Source organism: Helianthus annuus, chromosome 12 (assembly GCF_002127325.2).
Source record: "Helianthus annuus cultivar XRQ/B chromosome 12, HanXRQr2.0-SUNRISE, whole genome shotgun sequence".
Taxonomy (NCBI): domain Eukaryota; kingdom Viridiplantae; phylum Streptophyta; class Magnoliopsida; order Asterales; family Asteraceae; genus Helianthus; species Helianthus annuus.
In genome coordinates, this window is record NC_035444.2 from 41,631,891 (window position 1) to 41,659,331 (window position 27,441).

Genomic DNA, 27,441 nt, shown 5'->3' on the forward strand with positions numbered 1-27,441 from the left:
CGGGAATAAATTCTGGATGTATCCCAGATTCATGCAGATGATTATGAATGTTCAACATCCAGGGCTTCCGAAGGCAGATAATGATATTCTCAAAATTGATGTTATGTTCTAATAGTCTTTACGGATATTCAAGGGTTTTTCTACAAAGAGATACACAGAATCTGATCCTCTAAGGAAGATGTTTGGAGCCTTATACAACACAGAGTACGTCGCTCCTGCAAACGATAAATGGCGTCACGACGACAGCCAATCGGACGACGAAGAGCCAAAGTTGAAGAAGATGATGGAAGATAAGTTTGGACACAAGAAGTTGGATTCTTCTGAAAGCAATAGTGACGGTAATGACGAAGGTGGTGATGGTGGAGATGCTGGTGCTACTGGTACATCTGCTACCGGCACAACTGGTGCTAGTTCAGCTGGAGGTGATACAGATGATTCTCAGTCTGACGATAATCAGCCAGAGCCAGGATATGAGTTCTATATTGATGATCGTGGTGAAAGGAAGGTGAGAAAAATTAGACAGGAGGAGGATGCTGATTATGTTCCGTCTGATACTGAGGCTGAACATTTAAAGAGAAAAGAAACTGCTACTCGAAGAAAGAGAAAGAGCAGGAAGTATATTGGTACGTCATCTGTTCAGCCAACTGTGTCACAACAAGAAACTGTTCACGAAGCAGAAATGGATCCAAATCTTGGTCTCACGGCCGAAGAAGCTTCTGTTATAATATATTCTCCTCCTCGATCAACTGAACCACCTACTGTGGTTTCTTCAGCTACTACTGAAACGCTGATTATCACTCCACAAGCGGTACCTACACGCACAATAGCATCCACCATTCGAGAAACTACTTCTCAACATAGATCAGAACGCCGACAAAGAAAATCTTCTGAAATGCAGCCAGACGAAAGGTAGATTTCTTATTCTCTCAATTGTAAGCTGCTGCAGGTCAGATCGATAGGCAATCAGCATTCATGAACATTATAAAGACCGACGTAATCAAGCAACAGTTGGAGATGAACACGTTGAAGTCGACTGTTCAAAGACAACAAGCTAATATTACATCCCAACAAGCTGAAATTGATCAACTTAAGGCTGAGAATGCACGATTGAAGGCTGCTAATGAAGTAAGGGAACGCCAATTGCAGCAAATGCGAGCTGCTAATAACGCTCGTGGTATTGAGATGAATCGTTTTAAAGAAACAAGCACTGCTGTTCAAAGGTTGGCCGAAGCTCTTAAATCGAAGCAAGAATTGTCCTCTCATTCTTATCATACCCGTTGTTCATTGTTATTTCTGCACACTTCCTTTCCAAACATGAACACTGTAACGCCCCGCGTTTTCATAACTTTCCATATTTAGAAACCATTGTTCATATTCCTATCTTTGGAAACCTTGTGTCCATGTATTAGTCATTTTGTTATAATCGTCGAAAATATTTCTTTAATCTAATTCGTTACAAACATGGTTATCTATACTTTGTTTAATTAATTAAATTAATAAATTTTTATTATTTAAAAGTTTATTTATTTATTTGTTTATCTTTACATAAAAAACTAGGTAGTCTCGTAAAACTTTAAAGTTAGTAAACCAACCTAGTTAGTTCTGTTGTTTAAATTGGTTCTTTTTAAAATAGCAAAACCTAACCAAACTAATTAAAACACAGGGACTGAATGTGAAATTTCTGGATCTATTAATAGCAGTTAAAACAAAGGGTGTTCAAACCCTAGCCGCATACATAACACAGACTAACCCCTCTATCTTCACTTTCCTCTTCCCTCTCGATCTATATACTGCAAGCTCACACAAGATCATGACCCACTCCCTCACCCTCTCGTTTATTTGAGCAGTCATCACACAACATCATCTGACCTTCCACCTCCCTATCTCCTCCCTTCAACTCCGGCGGTCGGAGTTAACACCGGCGATAGCTCCGGTTGAGCACCACTCACAATCAACCTATAACCCCTCGTTCTCTTCATCCTAAACCACCACCCAGAACCCCCTTGTTACTCAAATTAATGGCCGGCCACCACCATTTCCCGGTGGTGTGCGGCGGCGCGTGTACAGACGGGAGAGAGGAGAGACGCGGAGAAAGGGAGAACGATAAAGGAGTCGACAGCGCCGAATGACGTTTTCGGCGATGGTGTTTCGATCCGACAGGTCTCACGGTTACAGCGGAGATGTTTCAAGTTTGGTCCGGGTTTCAGGAGTCATCTCGGTTCGGTGCGACGGGTTAGACTAACTAAATTCTTGCAACGGGTCAACGGGTTCAGAATCGGGTCAGTCGTAACTCGGGTTTCGGGTCAGTGGATTCGAGCTTTGGTTCAACTATGGTTCGGGCTTGTTCTAGTTCGGGTCACGTCTCTCCGTCGTCGACATCAGTTTGGTTCAAGTTTCGGTTGTCGGAACTCGTGTTGACATCGTCGGTATATAATCTTCCTTATTTCATTTGAGTTTCGTTGTTTATGAAAATCCTTTTCGTTCTTTTCTTGTTTAAATAAACATGATGAAGAATACATTCAACAAACAAAATCAAAGCAAAAACCTTTTATTTGGGTTGTTCAAGCCTGTTCGGTGTTCTTTTTAAAATAAAAGGACATGATTCCTTTAAAGGGCTTAAATGACTTCAAAATCCTTCAAACTACAACATAACTAAATTCTTGCAACTGTTGGATTAGTTGTAATAATGATTTTTAAGGGAGGTTTGTTTTAATTCAGTTGCGGCTCATGTTCCGTTCGGGCCAGTCAACGTTGGTCAACAGCTGGCTTGGTTCGTATTCGGAGCCAGTTCCTAGTCAAACTTGGTCGACTGAGGTCTCGGTGCACTCGGTATTTTAACTACGTAAATATTCCAATTATATTGTTTTATACCTCTCGTTATCACAAAACCGCTTTATATATTTTTTTGTTATAAAAGAATACATAGAAGTATGTATAATTATATGTTGTTTTGTTGTTGAATTTTGAAATTTATATCGACACTTTGGTTGTCGGGATCGTCCAAAAACAGAGGAAACTCTGCCCGTTTTTCGTAAGATCCGTGAAATAAAACAAATAAAACGTGTAAATTTTATAAAAACAAAACCTATCAATTCGACTAATTTTTTTTATATATAAAATAGATATAAATGCATAATTATATTTATTTTTGGACAATATTTCAACAATACTTTTGAAAGAATTAATTTTAAAATATTACTTAAACTATATAAAATATACGTATTTGTATTTATATATATACAGATTTATATTAACTAGTTACACTTTATATTCCGCTTCAAATCCTCCGTCGTAATCCCGATTACTCATACACCTACGTTTGCCTATATAGGGCGACCTCGGTGTTCCAACCCCCTAATCTCTTACACTCGTCAACACTTGGATAATCGGAAGACTTAGCAATTATGTGAGTATACTCGATCCCTTTTTGTTTTAAACACTTTTGGGATGCAACATGTATTCTATATTCAAACACGTGACACTTGAAACTTATTTGAAACATGCTCTATCCATTTAAACATGAAACATGAAACTTGTGATACTTGAGACTATTTTGTGCTATGTGAACGTTTAATCCCTGTGTGTAGTTCCGCCTTAACAATAGTAGCGCTATAGGGGTAATGCACCTCCCCCATTTGTAGTCGAGGGGTATTGTTAGGATGAGACATGTTAACCTCCCGTGAAACTTTGGGACAGGCACTTTAACGCATTGGAAACTTGGGCTATCACTTGGACTGCGTCAACTAGCATGGCTGAAACTATTTTATTATGTTCATGTTGGATTTGAGCCTTTTTATTCTATTATGCTATGTAAACAAATTTGTATACTCGCTCATTGCCTTTGCATTGAAACTCTATTTTAATACATGTTGCAGGTCGACTAATGAAGTATGGATGATTGATGAAAGAAGTTTAGGGTGGACTAGATACACACCTTTAATCTATTTATCTTTTAATGTTATGTTATTTGTTGAAACAATGTTGTATTTTGTTTTGAATATTGTATGACATTTAGTATTGCAATGAAATTTGAATTAAATTAAATATTGTCACATAGTGTTATGACGTCTCTTGCAATCTATACACACTTCGTCTCATCCCGATGTTTCCGCCATCGGTTGGGGTGTGACAGATTGGTATCAGAGCCATAACTATAGGGAATTAGGTAGGATTGCCTTACTTTTGTCTAGTCTATAGTAGGAGTACTCTGATACCAGATTGGTATCAGAGCCATAACTATAGGGAATTAGGAAAAGTAGGAATGCTTTAACCTAGTCTATAGTTTTAGAGCTTTATTCGTATGTTTTGCTTGAAACTACTTGCATGCTACTTTATTTGCTTTTATTGATTCTCTTTTGATCTTTTAAGCATGATTTGCCACTTGTGTGTTAAAGCTTGACATGCTATACTTGTTTTATTATGCGTTAATATTTGCTTCATTGTTCTCTAATTCATGTGTTATTTGTGACATACTTTTTATGAGTTAATAATTGTTTCATTATTCCATTCTTTAGGTGCCATTCTTGACATGTTTATACTTGTTCGTCTAATCCATCCTTGACATATACTTTTCCTCATACATTTTACTCGATTAATCTAAATCCGACAACTCGTATTGTACAAAAGTGACGAGTTTACCAAAATAGGCGTGAAACCCACAATTTGGTAAACAACTCTCATCCCGCTTGATTTCATTTTGTTGCACGAAGTTACACCATTAAGTTAGGAGTGAAATCCACATCTTAATGGAAATTTCAAATTCAATTTCTAGTGGACCCTCGTTAACGTGTCGAAATTAAATTTTGACCCAACGAGTACCAACCACACTTAGGGTACGAAGTCGTCAAGCTAGGGGTGAAACCCGCACCTCGTCGACTAGTCCCACTCCTTGATTTTCAAAAATCCCGCCAAGTCTCGAAATTTTCGATGGATTGGGAACATGTAATAACTGGAAGGGTGAATACCGTTAACCGAGATATCGGCGAGAGTATTCCACCTATTAGGCCAAAGCATGTTTCTTAATTCCAAAAGATCTTTCGATCACTTTGGTTAGTCAATGTTCCGTTTGGAACCATCCAAGTTTTATTCGAACTTACGCTTTATTATTTTCGATCTTTTGTCACTTTTGAACAATTTTTCGAGATTTCATCTTTGCGCAACATCATACTCTTACTTTTCATACGATTGTACATTATTAGCATGCATGAATTCACGTAATTTTATTTACCCTTTTATAACAACGAACAGAGACATATCATCGAGATAGGAGTGATTTCCTTAACTTGATGATTAACTCCGCTTCTTTTCTCATCTTACAACGACATCATCAACGGATTTGGGGTGATTCCCTTATCTAGGTGATCGTTACCGATACTTTCTTTTAATAGACTATGTTATGTAAACACGATCATTTATACATCTAAATCGATTATCGTTAGTCAAATATCTAATTATTTCAAAATGCATTGTTTATATGAATGAACTTCTTATCCTACAATCTATATTTTCATATAGCTTACACACGTGAAATTTTTTTAACTTTTCCGTAGACACTTGTTTCTCGACATTCAGAATTTCACGAAATACTACCCGTCAACTTAGTCGGTCTAACAAAACCATTGTCCACGAATTTTGTATTCAACATAACTATTAGAACAAGCTCATCACATATCATTAAACTAGAGACTTTCTATTTTTAATTGAGAATCAAATCAACTTTTTCGCACACACCTATAAAATATTACCAGTATTATTTAAGCATTTACTAAAACTCCTTTTCAAAACCAATAAAACATTTTTTTTAACAATCACTAAGCTCGTATACCAAATTCCTTTTTCTAAGGATCAACTTTTCCTCAAGAATCTATAAACTTCAAAACTTTCTAATATAAAAGTTACTTAAAACGATGCAAGCTTGTTAATCACAAGAACTTTTCAAAACCTCGCTCGATACGCCAATTAAATTCAAAACACGTGGGCAAGGAAACTTCATAAGAACCGGCAAATTCGCAACTATGTAAATTCTTTTAAAACCATAATAGCATTTCCATTCTTTTACAAAGTATCATTTCGCATAATCAAAAGATGTTTTCTTTTATATTCTCCTTACATTCACAAACTAGATTTTTAGATTCCATGACAACTCAATCTATTTTAACTTCGCGTTTTGCGCAAACAACTATATATGTATATCATTTTACACGTTTTAATCAATATCTCACAACAATCACACGCAAGTCACTCGTTCTTTTTTTTCTTTCATACTCAAAACTTTTAATCTTTTACGCGCATAAACTTGTGTATTTCGATTTATACTGTAAACAAAATCATTAATTCCTATATCCATATTTATACATTCAAAATTCATACGTTTTACGTTTATACACACACACTCACAATTATACATTTACGTTGTCCTTACATTCATGTCTATACTACATTCGTATTCATATTCATACGAGTTATGTTTTCATTTGTACTTTTACAACTTTGTTACACTTATACTCATACACATGTATTTTATTCATACTTAAACATTCATGTTTTACACTTAATTTTCACATTTACATCCATACTCATGCATCTTGTGTTTATACTCATATTTATACTCGTATTCACACTCGTACTCGCATTTATACTCTCATTTATACGATTTATGTTATACTCGTACTCGTGTTTATACTTTCATTTATACGATTTATGTTATACTCGTACTCGCAGTTATACTCCCATTTATACGATTTACGTTATATTCGTACTCGCACTTATACCCACGTTTATAAGATTTCTGTTATACTCGTACTTTTGTTTGTACTCTCATTTATACGAATTGTGTCTATACTCACGTCATTCGTTGTGCTCAAATTGTGCTCACATTTATGCTCATTTTTAATACACGTTACGCTTATAGTTTTACTCATACTCCTGGCATGCGTTTTGTGTTTATGCTCACGTGCGTGTTCAAATTTAAACTTATACTATGCTCATGCTTTTTACTCAAAAATTTATACATTCGCACATGTACACGGGCGAAACCCGGAGGATTCGCTTACGTTGGACTTATACTATTTGGAACGTAAACATGCTTATATGCTACATTTCTATACTCACGCATCCTTGTTTTCAAAATTTATGTATACCTTGAGTCATACGTAACTAGTACAAGCTATGCGGATCATGCGACGGTCAATATAATCGCGGGTGCACACGGGATTATAGTGATAGGCGTATGAGAACCATAGAGTGTACTATTGTGTATGGTAAGACACGGAACGTAACATGACACGAATAACGAAACGGACCTAACATGGTCAAAACATGGTGGATACGCCGCTGGTACATCCTATATATAAGTGTTTTCACCACGTTACCAAACTTTCGTGAAAGGTGCCATGAGAAATTCAGTGTTTTGCAGACCTTTTTGGACCTAATGCAAACTTTAAACAACTCACAAAGGCAGTATATCCGATTATCCACGACGAGACCTCATTCTTAACACACTACTCTTGTCTATCCGATACTTATGCTATTCTTATACTCAATAATCGTTATTAGATCAATCGTTCACCCTTGTACCTCAATTATACTCTGTTGTCTCAAACTCCAAAGACACTATTTTAAACAAACATCTTCTGTTTGCCAAAAACCCTTTCAAGTCTTCCTTCTAAATAAATTTCGGGACGAAATTACCTAAAGGAGGGGAGACTGTAACGCCCAGCGTTTTCATAACTTTCCATATTTAGAAACCATTATTCATATTCCTATCTTTGGAAACCTTGTGTCCATGTATTAGTCGTTTTGCTATAATCGTCGAAAATATTTCTTTAATCTAATTCGTTACAAACATGGTTATCTATACTTTGTTTAATTAATTAAATTAATAAATTTTTATTATTTAAAAGTTTATTTATTTATTTATTTATCTTTACATAATAAACTAGGCAGTCTCGTAAAATTTTAAAGTTAGTAAACCAACCTAGTTAGTTCTGTTGTTTAAGTTGGTTCTTTTTAAAATAGCAAAACCTAACCAAACTAATTAAAACACAGGGACTGAATGTGCAATTTCTGGATCTATTAATAGCAGTTAAAACAAAGGGTGTTCAAACCCTAGCCGCATACATAACACAGACTAACCCCTCTATCTTCACTTTCCTCTTCCCTCTCGATCTATATACTGCAAGCTCACACAAGATCATGACCCACTCCCTCACCCTCTCGTTTATTTGAGCAGTCATCACACAACATCATCTGACCTTCCACCTCCCTATCTCCTCCCTTCAACTCCGGCGGTCGGAGTTAACACCGGCGATAGCTCCGGTTGAGCACCACTCACAATCAACCTACAACCCCTCGTTCTCTTCATCCTAAACCACCAACCAGCAATGTGACAACCCGACTTCTTGAGGTTAGTATTATTCTATTCCCCGACTCCCGTATTGTATTTACATATCCTAGATCCTTGTGTTAGTGGGTATATGTGCAAACTTGTATTTGTTTATGGGTAACGTATTGAAATATTTGAGTCATACTAAGACATCTTTCAACCCAAGATCATCCGACCGAAGGATCCTGGAACCGAAAGATCCAACCTTCGAAGGTTCCAACCTTCGAGGGATCACGAAGCATAGGAACCAACTTTCGATAACCTTCGATCCGAAAGTTCATCTTTCGAAGATCCTTCGAGCCAAGGCCCAGTCTTTCGACTAAAGGCCTTAACCTTCGGCCCAGGCCCAAAACCTTACGTATATTAAACGACAATTACGTAGTAATGCACAGAACCAATCGAAATTCCAAACCCTAGTTCCCTCTTGTGCGACGGCAGCAGATTTCAGAATCCCTTTTTCCTCTTTCGATACATTGATAATCTCGGTTAGTCTTGTATCTACTAATCGTTGTGTTTATGAAGTTTACGTTAAACGATTATGTTGTCTTGAATTGTTAGTTGGGGTAATACCATTGATAGTTGAAAGATGATTGTGTTCAATTATGATTGCTTATGACATGATACTAATTAGTCGAGTTGGTGTATGATGATTTCTTGTTATCTTGAGTTGATGATTGACACACAACCGACCGAAGGACATACTTGTTGTTTTGTGTTACATATTAACCGATTAACAAATTCTGATATGATGAATGTGTATGTGAATTAGGTCGTTAGACATTATGCGTAAAATCTTGGTGACTAGTTAGCATGGATGTTGGTTTCGATTAAGGTCTTGTTTTGTTAGATGGTATAACATAAACTGCTGGGTTAAACGGGTTAGATCTGGATACATGTTTACGGTGATGCTTGATGCTCAATTAGGGTTTGTGCCGTAACTGTTTGTTGAATGAAAACTGCTGTGATTGAATGATAACCGTAGTATCGAAAGATAACTGTTGATCGAAACATTGTTGATGATCGAAAGATAACTGTGTTAGTCGAAACATATCTGTTGTACTCGAAACATATCTGTTGTGCTCGAAAGATAGCTGGGTTTGTCGAAAGATAGGTCATGTGTCGAATGATATCTGATATGTCGAATGATGATGTGTCGAAAGATGGTTGTTGTGTAAAACAGAAACATGAACCGAAAGATAATACTTGTGTACACTAGTTTGTGATCAATGTGAAACGATATGTGATGTGCTTGTATACAACTGACTGTTAAATGTAAATATCATAGGGCTTGGTAAATCACCGTGGTTAAACGAATAATTAATTCTACCGAGCAATCCCAGGTGAGTTCACTACATTCGAGCATGCGTCCCAGTGGTTGGGGACAGTCAGTGGGTATCCCATGGGGGGGTTAAGTCTTGGGTAAAAACGGGTATATTGGTTAATATTCTCACCTATCATCTTTTGTAAGTCCCTCATCGGGTATTAGTTAGTAGCGCTACTTAGGTTTGGCACCCTCACCCCGTGCCTGTAGAGGACGGAGGTGAACTAATGACCCAGTCTGGCCCAGTACTAGATAGGAGTACGTGGGAAGGGCAGTCCGTGAGCCGTCTGTGTTTGGAAATGAGATATTAACAATATTACTTGCATTTGGGTATTAAACTGTTTTACATACACCGGGTAACAAACGTTTTCTAAAACTGTGAACTCGCCAGCTTTGTCTGATACGTGTGTTACATGCTCGCAGGTCCCTAGGTACTAAGACAGCAGGAACTTGCTGGCTGGAGGACGTGAGTGGTCATGGTTGCTTGCTGGATTTATTATCAGACTTTTTATATTATGTTCGTTTGGGATAACACTTATATTACGTTTCATTAATGCTTCCGCTAAACTTATGGTTTTTGAATGATGTAGGTTGGGATTTTATTAACTTTAAACAACGAAGTTTTATTGCAAACTTGTGATTCAATGTAATTGGTGGCTCATTGCTAGTCGTCACATGCCTAACAGGGGCACTCCCTAGGTGGTAATTTTGGGGGTGTGACAGTTTGGTATCAGAGCCACTGGTTATAGTGAATTGGTTTTAAAAATGTTTTCTAAAACCAGACTATAACTGAACTGATACGACATACTGATACGACATGGACCATGACACTCAACTCCAGGCAGCGAGGTTCGTCTCTTGTTTACTATTGTATAGCATAGTTAGTACATACCTATGATTGGTATCACACTCGAACGCACATATGATGTTACAATATGAATTACTATGCTACCTGCCCATACTATGTGTTTTAAGAGTAGGACTCTTCTTGTGTTTACATGATCTATGTTGTGATATCGACGGTCGTACTGCATGGATTAGGGGAAACCTTCTAACATGAGTAGGGAGGAACTGAGATAAGCATGCAAATCAGGTTATTATTATGGGTGCACACATAATAACAACGTGGGGTGCATGTGAGTCCCAGTAAATCTCGACTAGTGTGAAAAAGGAATCCCGCGTTGTTAGTCAATGTTGTGTTAGAACCTCAAAAACTGTGAATACTATAGCAATACTTGACATCTGTTTGAAATAGTCAGTTAATTTGTTACTTCTCCCCATACTTATAGAATCATGAACGGACGTGGTGGAGGTCGTCGTGGTGGACGTAATGGAGGCCGCGGTGGTGGGCGTGGCGAAATTCATATGACCCAAGCAGAGCTAGAAGCATTACTCAACGCCCAGGTGGCTGCAGCCTTGGCAGCTTATCAGGCTGGTATGACATGTACCAGACATTCCTTTCCTTTGAGTCGTGAACTCAAATCTTACTTGTTGGTTTATTTTCTCTCGTTAATAGGTCAACCGGCGCCACAAAACCAGCCTCACCCACCGGTCTGCACTTTTAAAACATTCATGGATTGCAAGCCACAGACCTTCAGTGGCACTGAAGGGGCTGTGGGGCTTATACGCTGGTTCGAAAAGGCGGAGTCAGTGTTTGCGATATGTAACTGCCCAGCTGGGGATAGGGTAAAGTTTGCTGCAGGCACACTACTGGATGGTGCCTTGACTTGGTGGAATGCCCAGGTCCAACTGCTAGGGATTGAGGCGGCGAACGCCACTACGTGGGAGGATTTCAAAGAACTGATGAGAGAGGAATACTGTCCTCGAGATGAGATAGCGAAGTTAGAGAATGAGTACTATCATCTGACAATGGTGGGGTCTGAAATCGAGGCGTATGTGAAGCGGTCGTATGAGTTAGCTGATTTGTGTCCGAACTTGTCTCGGCCCATGCCACGAAGAATCGAGTTGTTCATTAAGGGGTTACCCCCACGAGTGAAGGGTTTGGTCACTGCCGCAAACCTCAACAACCTGACCCAGATCGTTCGTTTGGCGCATAAAATCACTGATCAGGAGGTGGAGAGCGGGGATCTGCCACCGCGTATTTCTACTACCACTGCTACTACTACCGCTACTACAGCTACTACCCCTGCCATAGACAGCAAGCGTAAGTGGAACGATACAGACAAGGGGTCCAACTCAGCACAGCCTCAGAAGAAGGCAGATACTGGCAGCACCCGCAGTTTCAGTCAGACGGCATCAGTGAATCAGAACTCGAGCAACAGATCAGGGCAGGGATCATATGCAGGGAAGTTACCCTTGTGCAACAAGTGTGATTTTCATCACAAGGGGCAGTGTACTCGGGTTTGTCATCGGTGTAATCGACCGGGGCACAAGGCCAAGGATTGTAGGGCCGCACTTCCAGCTCAGCAGCAGCCAGCGCAGCAGACGGGTAGGCAACAGCCTCAGCAAGCTCAGGGTACTCAGAGGGGGTGTTATCAGTGTGGGGCTGAGGGGCACTTCAAACGAGACTGCCCTCAGCTAAGACAGAACACAGGGGGTGGTAATGGGAACAACAATACAGGGAACAACGGGGGTAATGTTGCGCGTGGGCGCGGGTTTGTGCTGGGAGCTGGGGAAGCGCGGAACGACGGCAACGTGGTTACTGGTACGTTTTCGGTAAACGGTGCTATTGCTTCTATTTTATTTGATTCTGGTGCCGACTGGAGTTACGTGTCTTTAGAGTTTAGTTCCCAGTTAGGATTAAGTCCTACACTCCTCGTAATGAAACACATAGTAGAAATCGCAAATGGTAAAACAATCGAAGCTACGCATGTTCTATTTGGGTGTAAAATCGATCTTCTGGGTCAAGTCTTCGACATTGACTTGATCCCTATTACTCTTGGAAGCTTCGACGTGATTGTTGGTATGGACTGGTTGTCCAAGTACCAAGCGGAGATTCTCTGTAAGGAGAAGATCATACGTGTCCCCCTTTCCAGTGGAGAATTTTTATCAGTTCAGGGTCATCGCAGCGGGACCCCAGTTAGTATTGTTTCGGCAATGAAGGCTCAGAAGTATTTGCGTAAGGGCTATCCTGCTATATTAGCTCTTGTTACCGATTCATCGTCTGATGAAAGGAAGATCGAGGATCTTCCAGTTGTTCGGGAATATCCTGATGTATTTCCTGAGGAACTCCCTGGGTTACCTCCACATCGTCAGGTGGAATTCCAGATTGATCTTGCCCCCGCGGCAGCCCCAGTTGCTCGTGCTCCTTATCGTCTAGCGCCGGGAGAACTGCAGGAACTATCGAATCAACTCCAAGAGCTGTTGGATAGGGGTTTCATCCGACCTAGCTCTTCCCCCTGGGGAGCTCCAGTCCTATTTTTGAAAAAGAAGGATGGTTCCTTACGAATGTGTATAGATTATCGCGAGCTTAACAAAATGACAATTAAAAACCGTTACCCTTTGCCGCGTATTGACGACCTGTTTGACCAATTGCAAGGGTCAAGTTTTTACTCCAAGATCGACTTAAGGTCGGGTTACCATCAAGTACGGGTCCGAGAGGAAGACGTTCCCAAAACTGCATTTCGGACGCGATACGGTCACTATGAGTTCTTAGTTATGCCATTCGGGTTAACCAACGCACCAGCGGTCTTCATGGACCTCATGAACCGCGTGTGCAAGCCATACCTTGATGATTTCGTTATCGTTTTTATTGACGACATTCTAATTTACTCCAAGAACATGGAGGATCACGAACGACATCTACGCCTTATACTAGAACTCCTGAGGAGGGAGCAGTTGTACGCGAAATTTTCGAAGTGCGATTTTTGGATTCGGGAGGTACATTTTCTGGGGCACATAGTTAACGAGATGGGCATACATGTGGATCCTGCCAAGATTGACGCCATTAGAAATTGGGCGGCACCAAGGAACCCTTCGGAGGTGCGACAATTTCTCGGTCTAGCAGGATATTATCGTCGTTTCATTCAGAACTTCTCAAAGATTGCACAGCCCCTCACCTTGTTAACACAGAAGAAAGTAGTCTATTCTTGGGGGACGAAACAGGAGGATGCTTTCCAGCTTTTGAAACAAAGGTTATGCAGCGCGCCAATCTTATCCCTACCAGATGGCACTGAGGATTTTGTAGTTTATTGTGATGCTTCGATTCAGGGTCTCGGTTGCGTGTTGATGCAACGCGAGAAAGTGATAGCTTACGCTTCTCGACAGTTGAAGGTTCACGAGAGGAACTACACGACACATGACTTGGAGTTAGGAGCAGTAGTGTTTGCGCTAAAGATTTGGAGGCACTATTTATACGGCACGAAATGCACCATCTATACCGACCACAAGAGCCTTCAGCACATCTTCGACCAGAAAGAATTGAATATGCGACAGCGTCGTTGGGTAGAGTTGTTCAACGATTACGAGTGTGCCATCAAATACCACCCAGGTAAAGCTAACGTGGTAGCTGATGCACTTAGCCGCAAAGAGACAAAGCCTAAACGTGTTCGCGCACTACAACTCACTATTCATCCCAACCTTCCTGATAAGATTCGTACGGCCCAGACTGAGGCATTGAAAGAAGGGAACATCGAAGCTGAGGGTTTGCGCGGTATGGAAAAGCAGCTGGAGCAGAAATCTGATGGTATCTACTACATCGTGGAAAGAATATGGGTTCCTCTGTTTGGTGATCTTAGAGAACTTGTGATGGATGAAGCACACAAGTCACGATATTCTATTCACCCGGGGTCAGACAAAATGTATCACGATCTTAAGGTTATGTATTGGTGGCCGAATATGAAAGCTCTCATCGCCACATACGTGAGTAAATGCTTAACTTGTGCTAGAGTTAAAGCAGAACACCAGAAGCCTTCGGGTCTACTACAGCAGCCAGAAATACCTAAGTGGAAATGGGAACAGATCGCTACGGATTTCGTTACTGGATTACCAAGAACTCAGGCGGGAAACGATACTATATGGGTAATTGTTGATCGACTCACGAAATCGGCACACTTTATAGCAATTAAGGAAACAGATAAGTTTTCGCAACTTGCAGCAGTGTATCTTAAGGAGGTAGTTGCTAAGCACGGAGTGCCAACTTCTATCATCTCAGATCGAGATCCACGCTTTACTTCTGAATTATGGCAGTCTATGCATAAATTGTTCGGTTCGAAACTCGACATAAGCACCGCTTACCACCCACAGACGGATGGTCAGAGTGAGCGCACTATTCAGACACTTGAAGACATGCTGCGGGCATGTGTGATCGATTTTGGGAAGGGGTGGGAGAAACACTTGCCACTAATAGAGTTCTCCTACAACAACAGCTACCACACAAGTATTCAGGCAGCTCCGTTCGAAGCATTGTATGGGCGGAAATGTCGTTCTCCTCTCTGTTGGGCTGAGGTAGGTGACAGCCAACTCACAGGTCCTGAACTCATTCTGGAAACTTCACAAAATATAGCTCGGATCAGGGATCGCATGGCAGCAGCGCGTGATCGTCAGAAAAGTTATGCTAACAAGCGTAGGAAGCCTTTGGAGTTCGAAGTTAATGATCGAGTCATGTTGAAAGTTTCACCGTGGAAGGGTGTTGTACGCTTCGGGAAGCGTGGCAAGCTTAATCCACGTTACGTTGGGCCATTCAAAATTCTAGAGCGAATCGGCAAGGTCGCTTACAGGCTCGAGTTACCTGCGGAATTAGGCAATGTGCACGATGTGTTTCACATTTCCCAACTAAAGAAGTGTCTGGTTGATGAGACACTAGTTGTGCCATTTCAAGAGCTCAAGTTGGATGACAAGCTGCAGTTTGTTGAAGAGCCTATTGAAATCATGGATCGGGAGGTCAAGGCGCGTAAGCACAGTCGAATTCCGATTGTTAGAGTTCGTTGGAATTCAAGGCGTGGACCGGAGTTCACGTGGGAACGCGAGGATCAGATGAAACTAAAGTACCCTCACCTTTTTCCCAAAGACAAGGCAGAGTCAAGCAAAACTAGTGAATCTCGGGACGAGATTCCCTTTCAAGTTGGGGATGATGTAACACCTGGGGAAAATCCGCAACAATCTTGAATTGTCACTTCACTCTCTCGTACCTATTTGCTAAATTTCGGGACGAAATTTCTTTCAAGTTGGGGATGATGTGACAACCCGACTTCTTGAGGTTAGTATTATTCTATTCCCCGACTCCCGTATTGTATTTACATATCCTAGATCCTTGTGTTAGTGGGTATATGTGCAAACTTGTATTTGTTTATGGGTAACGTATTGAAATATTTGAGTCATACTAAGACATCTTTCAACCCAAGATCATCCGACCGAAGGATCCTGGAACCGAAAGATCCAACCTTCGAAGGTTCCAACCTTCGAGGGATCACGAAGCATAGGAACCAACTTTCGATAACCTTCGATCCGAAAGTTCATCTTTCGAAGATCCTTCGAGCCAAGGCCCAGTCTTTCGACTAAAGGCCTTAACCTTCGGCCCAGGCCCAAAACCTTACGTATATTAAACGACAGTTACGTAGTAATGCACAGAACCAATCGAAATTCCAAACCCTAGTTCCCTCTTGTGCGACGGCAGCAGATTTCAGAATCCCTTTTTCCTCTTTCGATACATTGATAATCTCGGTTAGTCTTGTATCTACTAATCGTTGTGTTTATGAAGTTTACGTTAAACGATTATGTTGTCTTGAATTGTTAGTTGGGGTAATACCATTGATAGTTGAAAGATGATTGTGTTCAATTATGATTGCTTATGACATGATACTAATTAGTCGAGTTGGTGTATGATGATTTCTTGTTATCTTGAGTTGATGATTGACACACAACCGACCGAAGGACATACTTGTTGTTTTGTGTTACATATTAACCGATTAACAAATTCTGATATGATGAATGTGTATGTGAATTAGGTCGTTAGACATTATGCGTAAAATCTTGGTGACTAGTTAGCATGGATGTTGGTTTCGATTAAGGTCTTGTTTTGTTAGATGGTATAACATAAACTGCTGGGTTAAACGGGTTAGATCTGGATACATGTTTACGGTGATGCTTGATGCTCAATTAGGGTTTGTGCCGTAACTGTTTGTTGAATGAAAACTGCTGTGATTGAATGATAACCGTAGTATCGAAAGATAACTGTTGATCGAAACATTGTTGATGATCGAAAGATAACTGTGTTAGTCGAAACATATCTGTTGTACTCGAAACATATCTGTTGTGCTCGAAAGATAGCTGGGTTTGTCGAAAGATAGGTCATGTGTCGAATGATATCTGATATGTCGAATGATGATGTGTCGAAAGATAGTTGTTGTGTAAAACAGAAACATGAACCGAAAGATAATACTTGTGTACACTAGTTTGTGATCAATGTGAAACGATATGTGATGTGCTTGTATACAACTGACTGTTAAATGTAAATATCATAGGGCTTGGTAAATCACCATGGTTAAACGAATAATTAATTCTACCGAGCAATCCCAGGTGAGTTCACTACATTCGAGCATGCGTCCCAGTGGTTGGGGACAGTCAGTGGGTATCCCATGGGGGGGTTAAGTCTTGGGTAAAAACGGGTATATTGGTTAATATTCTCACCTATCATCTTTTGTAAGTCCCTCATCGGGTATTAGTTAGTAGCGCTACTTAGGTTTGGCACCCTCACCCCGTGCCTGTAGAGGACGGAGGTGAACTAATGACCCAGTCTGGCCCAGTACTAGATAGGAGTACGTGGGAAGGGCAGTCCGTGAGCCGTCTGTGTTTGGAAATGAGATATTAACAATATTACTTGCATTTGGGTATTAAACTGTTTTACATACACCGGGTAACAAACGTTTTCTAAAACTGTGAACTCGCCAGCTTTGTCTGATACGTGTGTTACATGCTCGCAGGTCCCTAGGTACTAAGACAGCAGGAACTTGCTGGCTGGAGGACGTGAGTGGTCATGGTTGCTTGCTGGATTTATTATCAGACTTTTTATATTATGTTCGTTTGGGATAACACTTATATTACGTTTCATTAATGCTTCCGCTAAACTTATGGTTTTTGAATGATGTAGGTTGGGATTTTATTAACTTTAAACAACGAAGTTTTATTGCAAACTTGTGATTCAATGTAATTGGTGGCTCATTGCTAGTCGTCACACGCCTAACAGGGGCACTCCCTAGGTGGTAATTTTGGGGGTGTGACAAGCAACCCCTTGTTACTCAAATTAATGGCCGGCCACCACCATTTCCCGGTGGTGTGCGGCAGCGCGTGTACAGACGGGAGAGAGGAGAGACGCGGAGAAAGGGAGAACGATAAAGGAGTCGACAGCGGCGAATGGCGTTTTCGACGGTGGTGTTTCGATCCGACAGGTCTCACAGTTAAAACGGAGATGTTTCAAGTTTGGTCCGGGTTTCAGGAGTCGTCTCGGTTCGGTGCGACGGGTTAGACTAACTAAATTCTTGCAACGGGTCAACGGGTTCAGAATCGGGTCAGCCGTAACTCGGGTTTCGGGTCAGTGGATTCGAGCTTTGGTTCAACTATGGTTCGGGCTTGTTCTAGTTCGGGTCACGTCTCTCCGTCGTCGACATCAGTTTGGTTCAAGTTTCGGTTGTCGGAACTCGTGTTGACATCGTCGGTATATAATCTTCCTTATTTCATTTGAGTTTCGTTGTTTATGAAAATCCTTTTCGTTCTTTTCTTGTTTAAATAAACATGATGAAGAATACATTCAACAAAAAAACATCAAAGCAAAAACCTTTTATTTGGGTTGTTCAAGTCTGATCGGTGTTCTTTTTAAAATAAAAGGACATGATTCCTTTAAAGGGCTTAAATGACTTCAAAATCCTTCAAACTACAACATAACTAAATTCTTGCAACTGTTGGATTAGTTGTAATAATGATTTTTAAGGGAGGTTTGTTTTAATTCAGTTGCGGCTCATGTTCCGTTCGGGCCAGTCAACGTTGGTCAACAGCTGGCTTGGTTCGTATTCGGAGCCAGTCCTTAGTCAAACTTGGTCGACTGAGGTCTCGGTGCACTCGGTATTTTAACTACGTAAATATTCCAATTATATTGTTTTATACCTCTCGTTATCACAAAACCGCTTTATATATTTTTTTGTTATAAAAGAATACATAGAAGTATGTATAATTATATGTTGTTTTGTTGTTGAATTTTGAAATTTATATCGACACTTTGGTTGTCGGGATCGTCCAAAAACAGAGGAAACTCTGCCCGTTTTTCGTAAGATCCGTGAAATAAAACATGTAAATTTTATAAAAACAAAACCTATCAATTCGACTAATTTTTTTATATATAAAATAGATATAAATGCATAATTATATTTATTTTTGGACAATATTTCAACAATACTTTTGAAAGAATTAATTTTAAAATATTACTTAAACTATATAAAATATACGTATTTGTATTTATATATATACAGATTTATATTAACTAGTTACACTTTATATTCCGCTTCAAATCCTCCGTCGTAATCCCGATTACTCATACACCTACGTTTGCCCATATAGGGTGACCTCGGTGTTCCAACCCTCTAATCTCATACACTCGTCAACACTTGGATAATCGAAAGACTTAGCAATTATGTGAGTATACTCGATCCCTTTTTGTTTTAAACACTTTTGGGATACAACATGTATTCTATATTCAAACACGTGACACTTGAAACTTATTTGAAACATGCTCTATCCATTTAAACATGAAACATGAAACTTGTGATACTTGAGACTATTTTGTGCTATGTGAACGTTTAATCCCTGTGTGTAGTTCCGCCTTAACAATAGTAGCGCTAAAGGGGTAATGCACCTCCCCCATTTGTAGTCGAGGGGTATTGTTAGGATGAGACATGTTAACCTCCCGTGAAACTTTGGGACAGGCACTTTAACGCATTCGAAACTTGGGCTATCACTTGGACTGCGTGAACTAGCATGGCTGAAACTATTTTATTATGTTCATGTTGGATTTGAGCCTTTTTATTCTATTGTGCTATGTAAACAAATTTGTATACTCGCTCATTGCCTTTGCATTGAAACTCTATTTTAATACATGTTGCAGGTTGACTAATGAAGTATGGATGATTGATGAAACAAGTTTAGGGTGGACTAGATACACACCTTTAATCTATTTATCTTTTAATGTTATGTTATTTGTTGAAACAATGTTGTATTTTGTTTTGAATATTGTATGACATTTAGTATTGCAATGAAATTTGAATTAAATTAAATATTGTCACATAGTGTTATGACGTCTCTTGCAATCTATACACACTTCGTCTCATCCCGATGTTTCCGCCATCGGTTGGGGTGTGACAAACACTGATTCGAGTATACCACAAACATCCGCTGCATATGAACATGATTCCCAACAACGAAAAGGGTGAACCTTTTATATAGGGCTGTGAACCACACTTTTATAGGCAAATTCAGCTTGGGAAAGTGTTGCATCCCTCCTATTTGGCTACTACACATAGACAATGAATCATATTACCAAGTGTGCGATGGAGCATCTTTATTTGACCATTTGGTTTGTGGTTTGACGCTGATTGTTGATGTAGTCACCACCCTCAAAATATGTTGGTGCATTTATGTCTCTATAACTTTGTCTTGTTTACGTTGTATGTTATTTAGTCTTTTATTATCGAGTCTGTAAGTTTCGTGAAATCTACCTAGTCGGATATCCTCCTATCCTACTTGGTACGATGTTTGTCTCTGTATTTTGTAATGTATGTTAAACACATGCTTGTGTGCATAATGTTTACATATAGTTAGTCTTATCTTATGTCTTCTGTTAACTTAGTCATATATTTTGTCCTTGTTTAGTGTTTGACGAAGAGTCAATCCTTGTCAAACCCATGCTTGGAGAACCTTCAATCTTCGTCATTGTTTGTGTGTGACGAAGGTTCTATCTTCGTCACACATGAATCTTCGTCAATCAAGGTTCGTCTGAGGACAGTATATATAGCTTGGTGTGTTTAACAGTTAAGGTATGAGAGCATAGAGAGACTACTGAGAGTTTATCATTCAAGCATTGTGTGTATATGTTTGATGTTGTTCTCGTCCTTTTAATCTAAAGTGAATCTTTGGTTATCTATTGTGTTGCCAGCATTACTTTGTTTGGTTTGAACCGTCACGTAGTTTCCGCACTCGTGACCGTGTTTGTGATAAACAGGGACTAGGTTTCGTAATAGTTCCTCTGAGAAAAACGGACCTACAAAATTTTCATGACCATTACAACCATATGCGATCATGGTATGTAGTTCTTCAATAGCTGTGAGTATTTTGTCAAACTTAGCAATGAGAACATCCATTGCTCTCCACGACCCTTCTACGCCACCCGTGCACCATTTTTAGTTGGTTGTTGAACTCCTCCATCATTGACAATCAAGTTGCTAATGAGCTTTGATACCAAATGACATAGAGCCAAAGCAAAAAAAAACCAAAAAAACACATAAAATAAATTTCAACAAAAGTTGTTGAAATTATGAAAGAATAAAGTACTACACCATGTGCCATACGATAGGCTAATTCTTAATTTGATAGGTTTGCCAACTTTTCAAAATTACAAATTACTGAGAAATCTAGATAATAAAGCTCTAAATAGATGCATAAATTGTGCTAATAAGTGATCTACATGTTTTAGGGTAAAAAAGGAAAATACTGATAGCCATATTGGGAAATATTTTAATTGGCCAAATTGGAGTTTTAAATCAAGAAATTTGGGTCTAAGAGTTGGGCCAAACCATGGCAGTTCCAAAAAAAATGTACTTCAATATCAAAAAGCGTATTCGTAAAAATATTTGGAAAAGGAAAGGATATGGGGTGGCGTTAAAAACGTTGTCATTAGGGAAGTCTCTTTCTACCGGGAGTTCAAAAACTTTTTTTGTACGACAAACAAATAAGTCCTAAAATATCAGAATATGGCGTTTGCAACATGATCTGATCCGTCGAGACCTTTACATTCGTTCGTAATGAGCCTCGTAACTCCAATCGTATCCCAACTTATGTGTGGGCCCTTTCTACCCTGCCCACTATTGGATCAGTGGCTCATCATCAATCAGGGACTATAACATGTAACGCATCTCATCGTTGCTCTCTTTCCCCGACCTTTCTCTTTTAGTAGACGAAACGACTATCCTAAGGGCAACACCACTCCGTTATCACCTCTCTTTTCTATTCTTTGTGTTGGTGCACTTGTGTCTGTACTTTGTCTGTATTTTGTCATGATATAAAACGATGTCTTTTGTTAGTCTTGTAAGTTTGACCAAGTCAACCATCCTCCTGGTTTGACTTGGCCAAACAGTTAGAACCTGATTGTAATATGTTTGTGTCGAAGGATGAATTGTCGAAGGATGAGTCATCGAAGGATGAGTCATCGAAGGATTGTTTAGATCCTTCGATGAGCTCGAAGGATAAGCCTTCGATGGATGTTGATGGACCTCGAAGGATATCATCATTCGAGGTATATGTGGATCCTTCGATAGGTTTCAGATCGATAGATGATCCTTCGATCAGTCTACCTGATCCTTCGACCAGACGAGCTGTGATGGGTATATATATACTCATGTAATGTGTTCACTTGAGAGTGTGTGTTAGTGAACTTAGTCTTGTAGAGAGAGTGTATTTTCAGTTTGGTCAAGGGCTGTTACCGTGTCCACTGAAATACAAGAGAAAACTTTGATATCTCGTGTGTCTACCTTTCTCTTTGTAGCTTGTGTTCTCATATAAACTACCGGTTTGCATTCTAGCTTGGATTCCGCACTTGCTAGTGTGTTAAACATAACAAGGATAAGGTTTAACCTCAACCTCCGGGGGACCTACAAGTGGTATCAGAGTCGTGGCTCTTTTCCTTGTTAAAAACCGAGTTTATACAAGACTTTGGAGTGTTTGGACAAAAACTCACATGGTTTAGCACCCGTTTTTAGTGTTTTTCTCGCGTTTCTAGACGTAAAAACGTGTTCTAAACTAACCGGGTGTGTTAAAGGACAGGTTGGGTAACTTAAAAACTTGTTTTTAAGAAGTTTGGTAATTTCCGGCCAAATTCCGGCTTACTCTGGTGACCGGTTTTCTGGATAAGAACCTTCTTTTTTAAGTATATTTTATTGGTCAAATCTGGTTTGGTAAAAGGGTATGGTCTGAACATACCTTTCTGCCGAAATCTTTCTACCAACCAATCACCTTTTCACCAACCTGTCACTCTGTGTTAGCTGTGTCAGTACAGATCGAAAGATATCCTTCGAAGTCGAAAGATCATCTTTCGATCAAAGGAAGTTCGATAGATAATCATCCTTCGAACATCCTTCGAAGTCTGTGACTTATCCTTCGATCCACGGAATCTTTTCGAAGGATATATCTTTCGATCTACAGTTCTTATTCGAAAGGTAAGGATCTTTCGATTGGAGAATCTTTCGAAATCATTGTTCGAAATTCAACAGTGATCTTTCGAACACTGTTGATCCTTCGAACAAGTATTGATCCTTCGATCCTAGTCTGTTTAGGTTTAACAAGTTTGTGTTTTTCAGGTCTTTCGATCAGGGATCCTTCGGCTGGTTGTTATCATTCGAGATATTAACATAGAATTCATTTTATCACATCAAAGATGAACCCAAGTTGGTGGGGAACTCCGGCTCCAGATAGTGGAAAGTACACAAATACAAGTTTATCTCCATCATGGGCCGAATCTCCGATGTCGACATCTTCACAAACTAATGCCATATCAACCGGTCAATGGGCATTCGTATCGAATCAAACTCCAAGTATTCAAAGTATTCTCTTAAGCGAAAGAGAAACCGGAAGTTTGAATCAACCTCCAAAGTTGATGCACTTAAACGAGTATCCGGGTTGGGTTGACAGATTCCGTACATACGTTCTTGGTCAAAACACCGAACTGTGGATACGTTTCACCACAGATTTCGATCAAGCTATAGAGGTTGCTGCTTCATCTACTGCTACGTTTGCCGATCTTCCAGAAGATCAAAAGAAAACGTATGATTTGGAAAAGAAAGCATACGCCATTCTCACTCAGGCGTTAAGCAAGGATATTTACCACCAGTTTGTCAGTTTCAAGACAACGAAGAAACTGTGGGACGCGTTGAAGACCAGAGGGGTAGGGAATGAAGCAACACGTCAATTGCGTCATGATCTTCTCAAGAAAGAATTTGACGGTTTCACGTGTATGGATAAGGAGTCTTTGGGAGATATGACAAGCCGGTTTTATCACTTGCTTACAGAGTTGAACAATTTTGGAGTAGTGACAACTACAGCAGAGGTGGTGAAGAAGTTTGCTGATGCATTGCCTCCCCAATGGAATAGTTTCTTGGAGATCTTGAAGTATAATGGAGTTTTGGGTACTACAAACATCAACGACTTCGTGCAGCTTTTAGAAAACAAGGATCAGGAGGAAACCTTAAAGGCAAAAAGAGTTCCAGTGCCACAAAATCCAGAAATGTATTATGGAACTCCTAGTACCTCTGTTTCAAAATCCATTGTGCCATGCAACCCAGAGATGTATTATGGAACTTCCAGTTCTTCGTCTGCAAGAACCGGTCCACATGCTCCACTTCAAACGGCGTTTGTCACAAGCACGGATATGTATGGCAATCCAGTACAAGTTCCTGTTAAGCCGGCTCCCACCACAGACATGTATGGAAATCCACTACAACCACCTCCTCCTGCTCAACAACAAGCATGTTATGGAGGGACATCATCTGCTGGTCAGCAATCAAAACCAAATACAGTACGGCTCGACACTTCAAGCTTCTCTAAGGTCAGTGTAGAAGTAGCAAGGGAACACATGGAGCTGCTTAACACTTTAGTGAGCGCGTACTGTGGGTTAGTGGAAGGTCAGATTGGCAACATTAATCTGACACAAGAAGACTATCAGCAGATTGACAAGGAAGAGATGGAGTTGATGGACATCAAGTGGGCCTTTGCTAGTGCTGTAAGAAGGGCAAAGGATTTCATGGAAAGAACTGGCAGAACCAGCTTGGAGAGTAAGAAAGACACCAAGTATGGGTTCGATAAACAGGCAGTAAAGTGTTTCAATTGTGGTGAACGGGGTCACTTTAAAAGGGAATGCACAAGGCCAGCACAACATGGGAACCAGAATCCCTTCAGAGGTCAAGGCAACAGGGCAAATCAGAACCAAGTGAGGAACAACGAGCGTACATTGGTACCTATTAACAACCAGAGCCAAGCGGGACCATCAAATGCCAACCAGGCACTTGTGGTTCAAGTTGATGAAGGTTGTGATTGGTCAATACAACTGAGTGGTGATGCTCCAGATGGAACAGCATGTTTTGCTAAGGTTGTAAAGGATTTAGTTCACACCAGTGGTGGAGAATCTTCCTCCAATGGTGGTGAATCTTCTAAGGATGAAGACTCTTCGGGATATAGCAGGAGTTCAGATGAAGAATCCTCAAGTTCAGGCGATGATCATGTGGGTGAGACATCAAATGCGTCAGTCGATGTAGATATTGATGAGCTTTTGGAGGAAGCTGCAGCAGGAACTCAAAGAAAATCTATCTTGGTGGATCAAGCTGCTTATTCTTCGTCTTCTCTCCATTCAGCCTTTATGGCTAATGTCGACAGTTCATCAAGTCAGGTATGTGTCGATGAACCCACTGCTATTAATTGTGATAATTGTGATAGTTTGCATGTTAAATGTGCTGATTTAGAGGCAAACATGTCTGAGTTGCAAGGCAAACATGATGCTTTACAAGCTAGTTTGTTTGACTTGCAAGACAAACATGTTTCTTTGAATTCCAAGTGGTGTGAATTGCAAAGCAAACACGAGGCTTTGCAAGAGAAGTATGATGTGACATTCATCCACAATCAAAAGTTGACCGTGGATCTTTCAAAATGCACTGAAGCCAATATGTTTTATGAAAACCATGAAAAGGAGTTTAAATCGGTAATTGAAAAGTTAAAGAAAGATAAAACCGAGCTAACTAAAATGGTTTCCAGAAAACAAACTGACATTAATTTGTATATATCTCGCCTTGAGATTATGCAAAAAGAGATGGCTTGTGTGAAAACCGAAAGTGAGGCGATCCAACTTAAGCTAGGCAGTTATTTGAGCTCTAGCTATGTGTTGGATCACATCATTGACGTTCAGAAAGAGAAACGGGATGTCACATGCATAGGTTACAAGAAATGTCCACCACCAGTGAGACACAATTATGATGCAATGCCTGACGAGGAGGATAGAGTGTTCTTTGAACCATCTGTTCCTCTAGATGTAAAGGAGTTTGCTACAGGGCTCGGATACAAGAAAGAAGTATCATCAGATTCAGATGTATCAGCAGATACATGTGTGTCTTCTGCTGAACTGAATCAGGATCCTCCAGTCATTACTGAGGATGCTGATTCCTCTGATGATGAATCTGATGATGCTGTCCCAGCAAAGTCTGATGCGGTAGTCAAAGATGAGGACATACCTCTCGAGAATTACATTCTATGTGATCCTCCTGCAAAACCCGCTAAGACTGTTGCAATCGAGTCCTCGTCTGCAAAAGAGTCAGAGAGTGTGAACTTGCTGTACACTCTTGTTGGTGATGATAAAATCTACTCTGACAAAGATTTTCCTATTAAGAATGTTAATCAATCTTTAATAAGTAAAGTCTTTGAAAATTCGACAAGTAAGTTTTTAGGAAAGACAGGACCACGTGTTACAGTTACACAGTGTCCTCCTATTCCAAAGGCCGAAATTCGAAAACAATATGGCAATAAGAAATTACCAACAGTGCAAAAACAGCAAAATCACATCAAGCCAAAAGGAAAATCACCGGCTCAAGCACAAAAGAAGCCGAATCAAAAGAAGAACAAAAATGTAAACTTTGTGAAATCGACGGGAACGGACAAAATCGAAACGTTTGAAAACAAATCTAACTTAAATTTTGTTAAGAAAGCAACTGTACAGAAAAGAAATGAACCAAGTAGTTCAAAACCTAGTACCTCGGGATCACAAAGATCATCATCATCGGCAAGACGATCACATGATACTTCGGGGTTTGTTGAACGAAGATCATGTTTTGAGTGTGGAACAATTGGACATATAATTCGAAATTGTCCATATCTTCATAAACAAAAAGGAAAAGTTGATGTTCCCCGTGACCAAACTGACCGCAGACAAACTGTTTCGGTAAAACAAGATCCCCGCCTTGTAAAAGAAAGGGAAATGAAACAGAGACGCCAACAGGTCAAGAAAATCGAAAGGGCAATCAAAACCGATGTGGTTAACAAAACATTTGTTTCTGTCAAACCAGACAATTCAAAAACTTCAGACAACCATGAAGTTAACATTTTAAATAACAACACCGGTAAAACAAAACAGACCTGGAAACCAAAAACGGTTACTGAATCAGGGGGACCATCACAATTTACCAATCATCAAAGACAAGAAGTTATTGTTATTGATGAAAATGGAAGACCCAAGACCACAATGGCTTGGGTCCCCATCTCCAACTAATCAATTAAGTTCATGTGCAGGGTGTTCCAAGAGGAACTATCAGTAGTCATTGGATTGTTGATAGTGGGGCATCCATGCACATGACAGGCGACATGAAGCTTCTCTACGACGTCAAATCTATTAGAGGAGGTTATGTTGCATTTGCTGGAGATAAGGGTGGTTATATTACGGGTGAAGGAATGATATCCAACGGGATTGTTAGCTTTGACAAGATCAACTTTGTGCAACAACTTGATCACAATCTTCTTAGTGTTTCTCAAATTTGTGACAAGCAAT

The 27,441-nt window shown here is 40.0% G+C and overlaps 1 long non-coding RNA gene across 1 annotated transcript; it reads left to right on the forward strand.

Annotated features, from left to right (window-relative positions):
- The first annotated feature begins 3,326 nt into the window (after positions 1–3,326).
- LOC110896525 lies at positions 3,327–19,782 on the forward strand. The gene is made up of 2 exons (XR_002567964.1): positions 3,327–3,406; positions 19,756–19,782. It is a non-coding gene; the product is annotated as an uncharacterized LOC110896525 (long non-coding RNA).
- The last annotated feature ends 7,659 nt before the right edge of the window (positions 19,783–27,441 follow it).